The sequence below is a fragment of the Zingiber officinale genome, chromosome 5A, assembly GCF_018446385.1.
Source record: "Zingiber officinale cultivar Zhangliang chromosome 5A, Zo_v1.1, whole genome shotgun sequence".
Lineage (NCBI taxonomy): Eukaryota > Viridiplantae > Streptophyta > Magnoliopsida > Zingiberales > Zingiberaceae > Zingiber > Zingiber officinale.
Window position 1 is genome coordinate 71885675 of NC_055994.1, and position 13390 is coordinate 71899064.

The following is a 13390-nucleotide window of genomic DNA, read 5'->3' on the forward strand; positions in this document are numbered from 1 at the left end:
AAAGCTCCGTATCGTATGGCACCAAAAGAATTGAACGAGCTGAAGGTTCAACTCCAGGAGCTTTTAGATAGGGGATTCATTCGCCCTAGTGTTTCCCCATGGGGTTCTCCGGTATTATTTGTCAAGAAAAAGGACGACACTATGAGGTTATGTATTGACTACAGACAGCTGAATGCAGTGACCGTTAGAAATAAATATCCCTTACCATGGATCGAGGATTTGTTTGATCAGCTCAGAGGTACATCAGTGTATTCTAAGATTGATCTGCGATCCGGATATCATCAGCTGAGAGTCAGAGACTCAGATATTCAGAAGACAGCTTTCCGTACTCAATACGGTCATTATGAGTTTTTGGTAATGCCATTTGGGCTTACCAATGCTCCAGCGGTGTTTATGGACTTGATGAACTTCATATTTCTGGAGTATCTGGATCAGTTTGTTATCGTTTTTATTGATGACATATTGGTCTACTCTCATTCCGAGGAGGAGCACGCACAGCATCTTCGCACAGTTTTGGAGATTCTTCGACGACATCGTGTTGCGAAGTTCGGCAAGTGTGCGTTCGGCTATCCTCGATCGGTTTTAGGACACGTGATTTCTAGTAGAGGTATTTCAGTTGACCTCAGAAGATCGAGGCCGCCGAAATCAGTTCAAGAGATCCGGAGTTTCTAGGATTGGACGGATATTACCGACGTTTTGTCGAGGGTTTCTCGCGTATTGCTATGTGACTGCCTACCGGGAAAGGCGTGAAGTTTACGTGGACCGAGGATTGCGAGACCAGCTTTCGGAGGTGAGCGGAGATTAGTGTCGGCTCTAGTTTTGGTTTTACCTTACGGAGATGATGGTTGTACTTTACAGCGCATCTCTTTAGGGTTTGGTACTGTCGATGCGACGGCAGAGTAGTCTCTTATGCTTCTCGTCAATTGAAGGAGCATGAGAAGAACTACGATGCATGACTTGGAGTTATTGCCATCATTTTGCTCTGAAGCTATGGCGACATCATTTATCTGGTATCACATTTGAGATTCTCACCGATCATAAGAGTCTCAAATATATTTTCACTCGAAGGAGCTTAATCTCGGGAGGAGATGGATGGAGTTTCGAAGGACTACGATTGTACCATTAGCTACCACCGGGAAAGCTAATGTGGTTGCGATGCACTTAGCAGGAAGTCCAGAGCGACTTTGCCGGACTTGATCACGGATTTGATTCGAGTTTTTTTGAGTTAGACCTTGAGGAGCAGGGACTGAGCAGGGTATTCTAGTTACTATGGTTGCTCGATCGTCGATCGGGGCGAAGATTCGAGAGGCACAGTGGTGATCGGCATTTGCGGTTCATTAGCGATCGAGATAGCTTCCAGGCGTGAGACCGAGTTTACGAGATGAGGAGGGTGTTATATACTTCCGAGGCGATTATGCGTACCTCGGTCTCATCCGGTCTTCAGGAGCTACTTGAGGCACACCGCTCTCGATTTGCGATCCATCCGGCGGGACCCGTATGTATCGAGACTTGAGGCGTTCCTTATTGGTGGAGCGGCATGAAGAAAGACATCGATTTCGTAGCTAGATGTCTCGTCTGTCAGCAGGTGAAGGCGAGCATCAGAGACCTGCGGTGCGGATTCCTATTCCTGAGTGGAAGTGGGATCACATTACCATGGACTTTGTGGTAGGATTGCCGAGGACACGACGAGGCCATGATGCGATTTGGGTAATCGTTGATCGATTAACCAAATCCGCGCATTTCTTAGCGATCCGGAGGACTGATTCCCTGGATCGATTGGAAGATCTGTATTGTCGGGAGATCATCAGACTACATGGTGTTCCGTTGAGTATCATTTCGGATAGAGATTCACGGTTTACGTCTCGTTTCTGGCAGAGTCTGCAGCAGGCCTTGGGCACACAGCTCCGACTTAGTACAACTTTCCATCCACAGACAGATGGACAGTCAGAGCGGACTATTCAGACTCTTGAGGACTTGCTAAGATCATGTGTTATGGATTTTGGAGGCAGTTGGGAGGACCATCTGCCGTTAGTAGAGTTTGCTTACAACAACAGCTTTCATTCGGCTATTCAGATGACACTGTTTGAGGCGTTGTATGGTAGACCTTGTCGGACACCTGTCCTCTGGGATGAGGTTGGAGAGGCCCAGTTGTTGGGACCTCATAGAGTTCAGCAGGATGCAGAGTTGGTCCGTACTATCAGACGGAGGATGTCAGAGGCGTAGGATCGCCAGAAGAGTTATACTGATCGGAGACGCAGACCACTAGAGTTCTCTGTTGGCGACCATGTATTTCTACGAGTTTCGCCCACGAAAGGGGTGAAGAGATTTGGCATCAGAGGTAAGCTAGCTCCGCGGTATATTGGTCCTTTCGAGATCTTGGAGAGGATCGGAGCAGTAGCTTATCGATTAGCACTACCACCGTCCCTGTCAGGCGTCCACGATGTATTTCACGTGTCTATGCTGAGGAGATACGTACCTGACCCGACGCATGTGCTGGCTGATATTCCAGTTCTAGTTCAGCCTGACATTACTTATGAGGAGATTCCGGTATGGATTTTGGACCGGAAAGAGCGTCAGTTGCGGAACAAGACTATCCGACTGGTTAAAGTCGGATGGCAGCATCATACGGACGAGGAGGCTACTTGGGAGCTCGAGGATACTATCCGAGCTCGATATCCCTATCTTTTCACTTGAGGTATGTGATTTATTTACCGTTCAGCATTTATACTCTGTATCTGTTATTAGTGTTTGCTGATGGTAGATAACGAAATTTGGGGACCAAATTTTTGTTAGTAGGGGAGAATGTAAAATACCGAAAAATAGGGGAATCTTAATAAGGGAATTTTTCGAAATTTTTGGAGATTTTTAGAATTTTTTGAGCTCGTCAGACGAGTTGTGAGGATAAAAGCGGGTCGGAAAACTGTTTAGGCTACCAGTTTAATAAGGAAAAGTTTTATTTTATTTTCCTTTTCCAAACTTGTTCTTCCCCTCCTCTCTCTCGCGAGCACACACTCTCCCCTCTGCCGCCGCTAACCAGAGCCGGTTCTCCTCTTCTTCCTCATCCCCTGCCCCTCACGACGACAACATTCTCAGCCCTAGCACCGCCGCCCGACCGCCTGCCCTAGCCACCCGACACCGACCACAGAAGTCGATGCCGACCCCAATCGCCGGTGCCCTAGCCTCTGCCCCGACTCCATTCTCTCCTCTGTCCAGCCGAAGCCTCGTCTGCCGTAGCCTTGCTGTGGAGTTTCCAGCGCCGCCACTGCAACTCACAGAGCCTCCCTTCCTCTTCTCGCGGACACCTGGAGCCGTCGAAAATCGAGCATCCGAACCCTAGGTTGGGTCCCTGAGCGCTGGCCGGAATTTCTCTTCTGGTGTCTCTGTTTGACAGTGCCGAAGACAAGGAGTTGTGCCCTAGTTTTGCTTTTCACAGTGGTTCTGTCTTCATTGTGATCTGCCCTAGCAGAATTGGGAAGGTAAGGGCCATACCTAGCTGTGGAATTAGGTTTGTGGCTAGATCTCAGTTCATGTTTTTCTTTGCTTCTAATCTAGGTCACGGATTGGTGAGGTTTGGTGTATTGTGGGGTGTTTTTGATTTTTGGCAGCAACCCCATCCCGCAGCGGTAAGGTAAGTATTTGGTTTATGGATTTAGTTGACACATTTTTGATACATGTTCTAGGTACGACTTGATACATAATTTAATTTGGTTATAGGGTGATTTAGGTTTATAAGTTGTATAACTGTGTGATTGGGGTTCATGAAACTAACCCTAACTAGTCAGTGGATTAGAAATTAGTTTAGCTATTTGTTTATAATTAAATTAGCTAAACTGTGCGATTTAACACAGGATTTTGACGCGAGACGAGTATCTCGGAGTCAGATCGGACCTTTCTATTTTTCGGAGGCGGGTACTTTGACTTATGTCTTTTGATATGCATAATAAAGTGTTTAACATATAGCAATGATTGTGTTATCCTTTTTATTCGGTTGGTCACTACATGATCTGTTACATGTTGTTTGTTTATTTATTATGCACTGCATGTTATTATTGACCTGACCATACATGCTTTCGGTAGTGACCCAACCATGTGATACATCATGTTCAGGACCTAGGGTTTATATGATACCCTATCTGTTTGTGTACCTTCCATCTGATACATTGATTTGTGGTACACCTTTTATTTATGTATGGATCTTGCTATGCTATTCATGAGATTGTCATGCTTAGTATCATGCATCATGTTTGCATCTTTGTCCGATTATCGGCCCACTATGGTTTTGCCCCGCCATGATTACATATCGCACACACCACCACCACCCATGGATTAGTGGTATATCAGGCGGTGTGTGGCGGTTCACTGCTTGGCTCCGTTGGTGCGAGGACGGCGTGGTAGGCCGTGATCGCTTCTGTTTGACTCGTTGGCATTTAGTGTAGCAGTGGTAGCCGGCAGATGGTGGACTCTGTTTGGCTCCGTTGGTCAGGAGACTCAGCGTGGTAGCCGGCAGAGATATCCTCCCCGTCATTGTGTACCGGGAGATGAGAGCATTGAGCTCCCCCATTTATGATTTGGGGACAGAGGACAGGAGTACTCCGACAGCATCCCGTACACTCGGTCACTGTCAGGAGCAGTGATGTCCGAGTGCACGGTCACCATATGCATTTATTGCATTTTATTGTTGTGATTGCTGCACTTATATGCTGCATTTGTATGGATGCATTTGATTGACATGCATACAGGATTATGATTTCTTCGGTCTGACGACCTGTTACCTTTGTACCTTGATTCCGGTTAGTACAGTTATCTCCTGATTTCGTTTCAGTTGCATTTATTCCTTCTCGTATTCAGGAGACTGTACGCATGATTGGTGTTGTCTGTTATTTGTTTTATTATGCATATCAGTTGTACCTGCTGAGTGTTGGACTCACCCCGCCTCCATTGTTGATATTTTCAGGTTGAGGCTGTCCGGAGCAGTTCTAGTCGCTGGCCCCCCATCTGCACGTAGAGCCAGTTCTCTACTAGTCCGTTATTTGTTTATGTTGGCCTTTTTCTATGTTAGACTTTGTTTTAGTATTGTCTTTGGATTTTTCCTATGGATATTGTATGGAGTGATACCTTTTGATGGAATTTTGATATGATATTGGATTTCATTCTACTTCGTGCCTGTCTGGACGGCAGAAGAGGTGAGTTCGTTGGGTTTGAGCTTTACGAGTGTAGTGGAGTAGGGTGGATTTCGAGTCAGAGTCCTATTGTTATTGATTACTATTTTTAACTGCGTGGTGGTGACAGCCAGAGGCTGAATATCCTTATTAACTGCATGGTGTTTGTTTTTATTTCTGTTATCATTCCAGCCGCCTGTGGCTGATGTATATGTGAGATGTAGAAAAGTTTCAGATTGTCCGCCGTACAGGGGAGATGCTGCCGAAATTTCTTCGGACAGAGACTCCTCTGGGGCGTGACAGATAGATCCCATCTACATCACTCACATCCCTCCGCATAATTTGTTGCATACCCAGTAATCGCCTTTATAGTCCACCCAGTTACGGGTGACGTTTGACGAAACCAAAGTACATAACTCCTTATGTAGGGAACCATGGTGACTTCAGGTCTAAGGACTAGTAGTCATACTAATAGCCACATGAGAAAGTATATGACACTCATATAACGATCCATGATACTTTCTCATGGCGGGTCATTCAGTATACATTCTCTAATACATACCCATGTGTCAACTTGATATCTCTATATCCATGACTTGTGAGATCAAGTCATCGAGTTGACCTACATGCTAGTCTTATTGCATTAACATTGTCCCTGAATGTTAATACTCGACTAGGAATGATTAAGAGTAGTGTTCCTTATATCATCTCACTATCGGTTCAACTAACCGATTGATATAGGTGAGAACCTTCTACTCAAGGACGCTATTATACTTAGTTTATTTGGCACCAATACAAGTAAGTATAATAACCAAAAACCAAATGCCTTTATTTATATAGAATATGATACAACAAGTCCAAAATACAATCATCAAATGATTGGCTCTAGGGCTCTAGCTAACATATGTTGGAGTAATCAATCTATAATATATAAATTAGATGTATAGGATGTTGGTGCGGGAAGCATCCGACGATCGAACTCGTGTTTTGATAACGGCAAAGAATTCAAAGTTAAGATGTTTTTTAGTCTAACAAGTCTACTTGAGGATTCCAGGAAAGTCCTAGCTGCCGTTAGGCAAAGGGAAAACCCTAGGGGGCGGTAACCCTAGGTCATAGGGGGTGGTAACCCTATGCGTAAAGTCTTGGCAGGTTGATGGCTTCAGGCAAAAGTCCTAGGGGGTGGTAACCCTAAGTGAAAAGTCCTGGTGTCGCGAACCAGGTGAAAGACTGGACTAGCCGGGGAAGCGGATGTCCAGCAGAAAGTCCGGAAGCATCGAGTGCTGAGCAAAAGTCCAGTCGATCTGGAGGATCGACTGGCAACAGGTAAATCTCCTGAGTGGAGTAGGTGAGGACGCGTTCCCCGAAGAGGGAACAGTAGGCGTCGGGTCGACCTAGGGCTTCCGGCAGGAAATCCAAAGTCAGACACGGACAGTCCGAAGACTGTCAATTATTACTTACTGTGTTTTATCAGATTCTAACATTGTCTTGCAGGGTATTTTGCTCGGACTAACCTTTGTTTGCAGGTGAGGAACCTGCTGGAAAAGGCTGTCCGGGCGCCTGGAACAGGTCCGGGCGCCCGGGACCAAATTCTATCCCCTGCGCGACTTCGCCACGTGGAGCATCCTGGTTGGTTGGCCACGTCACACTCCAGGCGCCCGGAAGGATCCAGGCGCCCGGAACCGCATATAAAAGGAGGGTTGAGGTGCAGCTTCGATAACAACGAATACAATAATCTTCTAAGCAATCTCCCTGCGACAAGCTGCTAACGTCTCGATCCAACAATTGGTATCAGAGCGGGGTCGTCTTGAATCAGTGCAATCACTATTCGAGACAATTTTTTTTTTCGTGGTTTTGTTCGGAGTCGATTAGAATTTAGCCTCATAGCTATATTCTAATTTCTTTTTACAAATCGATTTTCTGCTCAAAGCTGGTCAATACCACTTGAGCCTGTTATTTTTTTTCTCTTCCTCCCGCACTACTAATCCAAGACTTAGTCTTGGAATAGATCTTGTTGTTTCTGTTTTTTTAGATCTAAATGGCCCAACAAGAAGGATTTAACACCGTTCGTCCCCCATTATTTTCCGGAGAAGACTTCGGATATTGGAAGGGGCGAATGGAAATTTATCTAAAGATCGATTCGACACGGATGATCGCCAAAACATGACCGCAACTACCACCTGATGCAGACGGTAAGCCACATCCCTGTGAGCGGGAGCCAGCATTTATCAAAAGGTGGAAGCCGCGCCAAAGCCACTGCACAATCCGGATGCGGTCTTACCAAAGAAGAGCTCAACAGAGTGGTCCATTCTCCTCCGCAAAGGAACTATGGGAGCGGTCGAACTACACAAGGGCACCTGAAACCAAGGTAAGTAAGCGTGATTTGTTACTAAATAAACTATACAATTTGAAAATGCAGGAAGGTGAGATGCACGCTCGAATTCAAGATATCCTGAATTCTCTACATGGAATTGGGCAGAAGGTAGAAAACAGAGATATAATAAGGTATGCCCTTAACTCATTCCCTAGGAGTACACTATGGGCATCAATGGTAGATGCCTATAAAGTCTCTAAGGATTTGTCCTCCTTGAAATTAGACGAATTATTTAGTGAATTCGAACTCCATGAACAAACTAATGCACAGCCATCCGAGAAAGGGATTGCTTTGGTTGCAGGAACGAATCGAACACGGGAATCAAGAGGACGGCGAAAAATTGAATCGGAATCAGAAGATGAACCTGACTCAGAAGATTCAGAAGATGAACTGACCAGCGAACTTATGAATCTTGTAAAAAAGCTCTACAAGAAGAAGAAGGGCTTCAACAAGAAAGATCTAAAGAAGGCAGTCCAATCCAGGGAGGCCCAAAAAAACTCAAAGGTAAAGTTCGAAGTCACATGTTACGGGTGCAACCAGAAAGGGCATATCAAGGCCAACTGTCCCAACCAAAAGGAGGCCAAAAAGTAAAGAAGAAAGAAGGCACTAAAGGCAACCTGGGACGAATCTTCGTCGGAGGACGAAGACAACGAACTCGACCAAACAAGTTTACTCGCATTGATGGCTCTGGACCAGATCAGCCAATCCGAGAGCGAGTCAGAAGCCGACTCCGAGCAAAGCCACGGATCCGCATCCGTTTCCGAAGGGCCAAACTCCGCTGTAAGTATTCCTAGGCTTAATAATTTAGCCAATTATTTACTTCGCAAATTAGCCAAGTCAAATTTGAAAATTAAGTCACTTTTAAAAGAAGTAACCATTCTTAAAGGAGTAACTAACTCAAAATCTTTAACTGAAGATTCAACTCGAGTACAACAACTTGAGAAAGAAAATTCAAATCTGAAAAATCAGTTAAATGATTTAAAAATTACTTTAGAAAAGTTCTCTCTGGGCTCCAAGAATTTGGATCTAATTCTTGGGACACAAAGAGTCGTCTACAATAGAACTGGGCTAGGATATAAAAGTAAAGAAAAATATAAATCTTATTTATCCTTAATAAACAAACAAAGTAGTAAATCAGTCCAAGCATGGGTCCCCAAGTCCAAATTGATAAATCAAATTGGACTTGGCCAACACTGGGTTCCGAAGGATCAAATATACTACCTCGACAGACCATATCGAGGCCGTGATCTAGGGAAAGCTAAAATGAAAACGATCGTAATTTAAAATTCGAAATTAAATTAAAAATTTAAAATTTAAAAATCAAATTCAAAATTTAAAATTCGAAATTAAATTAAAAATTTTAAAATTAAATAAAAATTCAAAATTAAATTGAAAACTAGATGGAGGATCCAAAGTAGCTGGCACCTCCAACTGAACTACCCGATAGGGTAACTGAACCTAATCTATCTAAAATGGGTAAAACAATAATAGATTACCCGGCAGGGTAATTAAGGTTAGATTAAAACGGGATAAGTTTAACTTGAACCACAGTACTGGTGAAGTTTTTTGATGATAGTACGTTAGGGAAGCTTGGGCATCGCATGTCTAGGAAGATATGGCTTCGACCTGGTGCATTTGGCCAAGTGGAACTGACCGAAGCTACCCTTAAATGGATCCTAACTAGTTAGACCAATGTTTGGTACTAAGTTCAGTGGGTAGGACTATTTGGGAAACCTCGAAGACATGGTTACTTTAATGAGCTCCTTGTGACTCACCATAGCCCAGAAGTTTATCCAAAGAATGCTTACTTGTTGAACCCAAAGCTAAACCTGAATCTAACACAAAGTTAAACCAGACCCTTGAATTCAACAATAAATCATCTCACATCAATTATAGGATTCCCTGATTGACAATTTAGATCGGGTGACATGACTAAGAAATAAAATTATTTAAAAAAAAATTTCTTTTAAAAATCTTTTCAAAATTATTTAAAAAACCTTTCATAATTAATTTCAAAATTGTTTAAAAATCTTTTCAAAATTAATTTCAAAATTATTTTAAACTTAAATTTCTTTAAAACTTAAATTTCAAAATTATTTTAAAACTTAAATTTCAAAATTATTTCAAACTTAAATTTCAAAATTATTTAAAACTTAAATTTCAAAAAATATTTCAAACTTAAATTTCAAAATTATTTTAAAACTTAAATTTCAAAATTATTTCAAACTTAGATTTCAAAATTTAAAATTCGAAATTAAATTAAAAATTGAAAATTAAAACATTAATAATAAAAAATAATTATACATATACCAAGGTCAAAAACCGGGGGCAGGCGCCCCCGGTATTCAGACCCCGGGCGCCCGCAGCGATCCCGAGCGCCCTGCCTCACACGACCCCGGGCGCCCGGACGTGTTCCAGGCGCCCGGACTCCCTTATATATAGGGGGCAGGAGGCGCCCCCTACCCTTGCACCCAAGTCTTCCTTAAGCTTCTTCTTAGCTTCCCTGCGAAGACTTTCAAAATTAAAATTTTTTTTCCGTGGTTGATACGAAGTCGTGACTCAACCGAGGTCGTCAGTTCTAAAATTTCTAACAATGGCTCCTCGGTAAAATTTCTATCCCTTCCTAAAATTCATTTTTATAATTTTTTCTGTCTTCTTCTTTTTCCTTAGTATAATATTAGTTTTAAATTTAGGAAGCGTACTAAATCTGGTGCTGGGCCCTCTACCCCTAGCATTGACCCTAGGTTTCCCACCGACGAACTTAGGATTAAGCTTATGTCAACAAATTACATGGCCATTAGAACCAAATGTATAGACAGATCATTCTTTTTACGCTCTTGTATTCCAGTCTCCGAAACTATAAACCACTATAGGCTGCGAAACCTAGTTGAGTGCACCAGCGCAGTAAACATAAGTTTATGTGCCGAATTTTACAACAACCTAGTGAAAGTAGACGACTACTCCTATACCACTAGGGCAGCTGGCACGGATATCACATTATCTCCCACCACCATTCGTGAGTTTCTAGGATTACGAGAGTCACCATGCACCTTTTTATGCTATCCTCCTAGGGAACTACCTTTTGGAGATCCCTACTCACATATTACCCTCGATACGATCTATTCGTTCTTATTTGAGGACCAGCGTGATCCCACTGAGACCCAGTTTAGGTCACTTAACCTTAGAATTCAGGACTACGCCCTTTATAGGGTTCTAGTACTTTGTATTCTACCACTAACCACTCATGACATTGCGGTGATGCGTCCATTTCACTCCTTCCTGCTATATGCCCTGTGTCAGAGGTTAGACATAGACATCAGTCTTCACATCTTTTCCACTATTATTTATGCAGCTGGATTCGTGACCAGCAGACGAGTACATATGCCTTATTGTCATATTCTGACAGCTTACATGTCCTCATTACACACTGATGTCACCAGAGGTGACATCCACTACATGACCGAGTTTGACATCATAGGAGCTAGGAACTTTTCCCTAGCAAATATCCATATCGACGATGAGGGTACCATGTCCTGGCGTAGGGGGGCACAGCACCAGCAGGCGGAGGAGGCAGAGCATGATGAGTTCATGTTGGCACTATTTCCTGAGGAGGCTGCTCCTGCCCCACCACCACCTCGAGCACCACATCCAGCTCCCCGCACTCTCGCTGATCGAGTTTCCGGACTAGAGAGGGCTATGTCGAGTCTCCAGCATGAGAACTCCGAGTTTCATCAGTCCATGCGACGAGAGGTCTCCGATCTTCAACGAGAGGTTCGACAGGAGGTCTCCGACTTACGACGAGACGTACGACAGGAGCTCTCCGACTTGCGCCGAGATCTACGAGAGGACGATCGGGCTCGTCACACTGAGATCCTGACACTACTCCGGTCGCTGGGTTCCAGACCGCCTCCCTCATCATCTCAGTAGCTCCTACTGTTGCTCTAGTACAGCTTGTAGCAGCTCTATTATGACTCTATTATCTATGTCGACTTTTTAGTCTAATGGACGGTTTCACTTCAGGCTTGATTGACTATACCTTAATCTAATAAATTCGTCTTTTAGTCACATTTTTTTTATATATAACTTCTAGGCAAAACAGTTTTCAAAACTCCAATATTACTAGACTTTCAAAAGTTGGGTTTAGTCTAGGATTTCCCCCTAGATATCATGTTCCCCTAGAATTAAGCCAGAGCATCTCACAAAACACCTAGGTTTACCTTGATTGTGAATGAAAAACATAGAATGGCGTGAGATGCATAGGGTAAAGCTTGGACTCAAGAATGCTTATATCTGTGCATCAATATGAGTCTGGGCGTTAAATATGCAATAAACATTAATCAAGTTAAAGTTCTCCAGCTCTAGTCAAGTCTATCTTTACCTAAATAACTTAACTTGACTAACCTAGTAAAAGCTATTGTCCTATAGACAATCAGCAAGTAACTAAAGGTTAGACAGTTGGCAAAAGATACTCAATTTCTTTTTCAAGAATGTTTTGTTCTCTATGGCTCTGATACCTAATATATAAACATGACTTGTGCTTGGACTTAAGGACCAACTGAACTTAAAGGAATAATCTGGTCCTAAAAACTTAAATTCCAATTGACCTTAACTTCCAAACTCTGTTGAATATTGCTAACTTTAATCATGTACAACTCTTTATACATTGCCCATTTTTTGAGTTATGGCAAAGGGGGAGAGTAGCAAAAATGTAAACATAAAATTCAAGTTAAAAATTAAGGGGGAGCAAAAGTTAAGGGGGAGCCAAAGTTAAGGGGGAGTATATAGGGCAAAATTTACTTTAGTTATCTTGTTCAGCTATACACAAATTTTGCCTGTGTTTAAAATGACTATCTATTCGCTTGTTTACTTAACATCGAATTTGTGTTGCCATAATCAAAAAGGGGGAGATTGTTGGTGCGGGAAGCATCCGACGATCGAACTCGTGTTTTGATAACGGCAAATAATTCAAAGTTAAGATGTTTTTTAGTCTAACAAGTCTACTTGAGGATTCCAGGAAAGTCCTAGCTGCAGTTAGGCAAAGGGAAAACCCTAGGGGGCGGTAACCCTAGGTCATAGGGGGTGGTAACCCTATGCGTAAAGTCTTGGCAGGTTGATGGCTTCAGGCAAAAGTCCTAGGGGGTGGTAACCCTAAGTGAAAAGTCCTGGTGTCGCAAACCAGGTGAAAGACTGGACTAGCCGGGGAAGCGGATGCCCAGCAGAAAGTCCGGAAGCATCGAGTGCTGAGCAAAAGTTCAGTCGATCTGGAGGATCGACTGGCAACAGGTAAATCTCCTGAGTAGAGTAGGTGAGGACGCGTTCCCCGAAGAGGGAACAGTAGGCGTCGGGTCGACCTAGGGCTTTCGGTAGGAAATCCAAAGTCAGACTCAGACAGTCCGAAGACTATCAATTATTACTTACTGTGTTTTATCAGATTCTAACATTGTCTTGCAGGGTATTTTGCTCGGACTAACCTTTGTTTGCAGGTGAGGAACTTGCTGGAAAAAGGCTGTCCGGGCGCCCGGGACCAAATTATATCCCCTGCGCGACTTCGCCACGTGGAGCATCCTGGTTGGTTGGCCACGTCACACTCCAGGCGCCCGGAAGGGATCCAGGCGCCCGGAACCGCATATAAAAGGAGGATTGAGGTGCAGCTTCGATAACAACCAATACAATAATCTTCTAAGCAATCTCCCTGCGACAAGCTGCTAATGTCTCGATCCAACATAGGATACAATTGTACAAGGAAAAGTCTAAATGTTCTTGACAAAGAAGAAAGTCTAAATAAGATCTTGACAAAAGAAAAGTCCAAGTGTTAGTCTTGGCGATGTAAGTCTAAGTATGTAGTCTTGGCAACATAAAT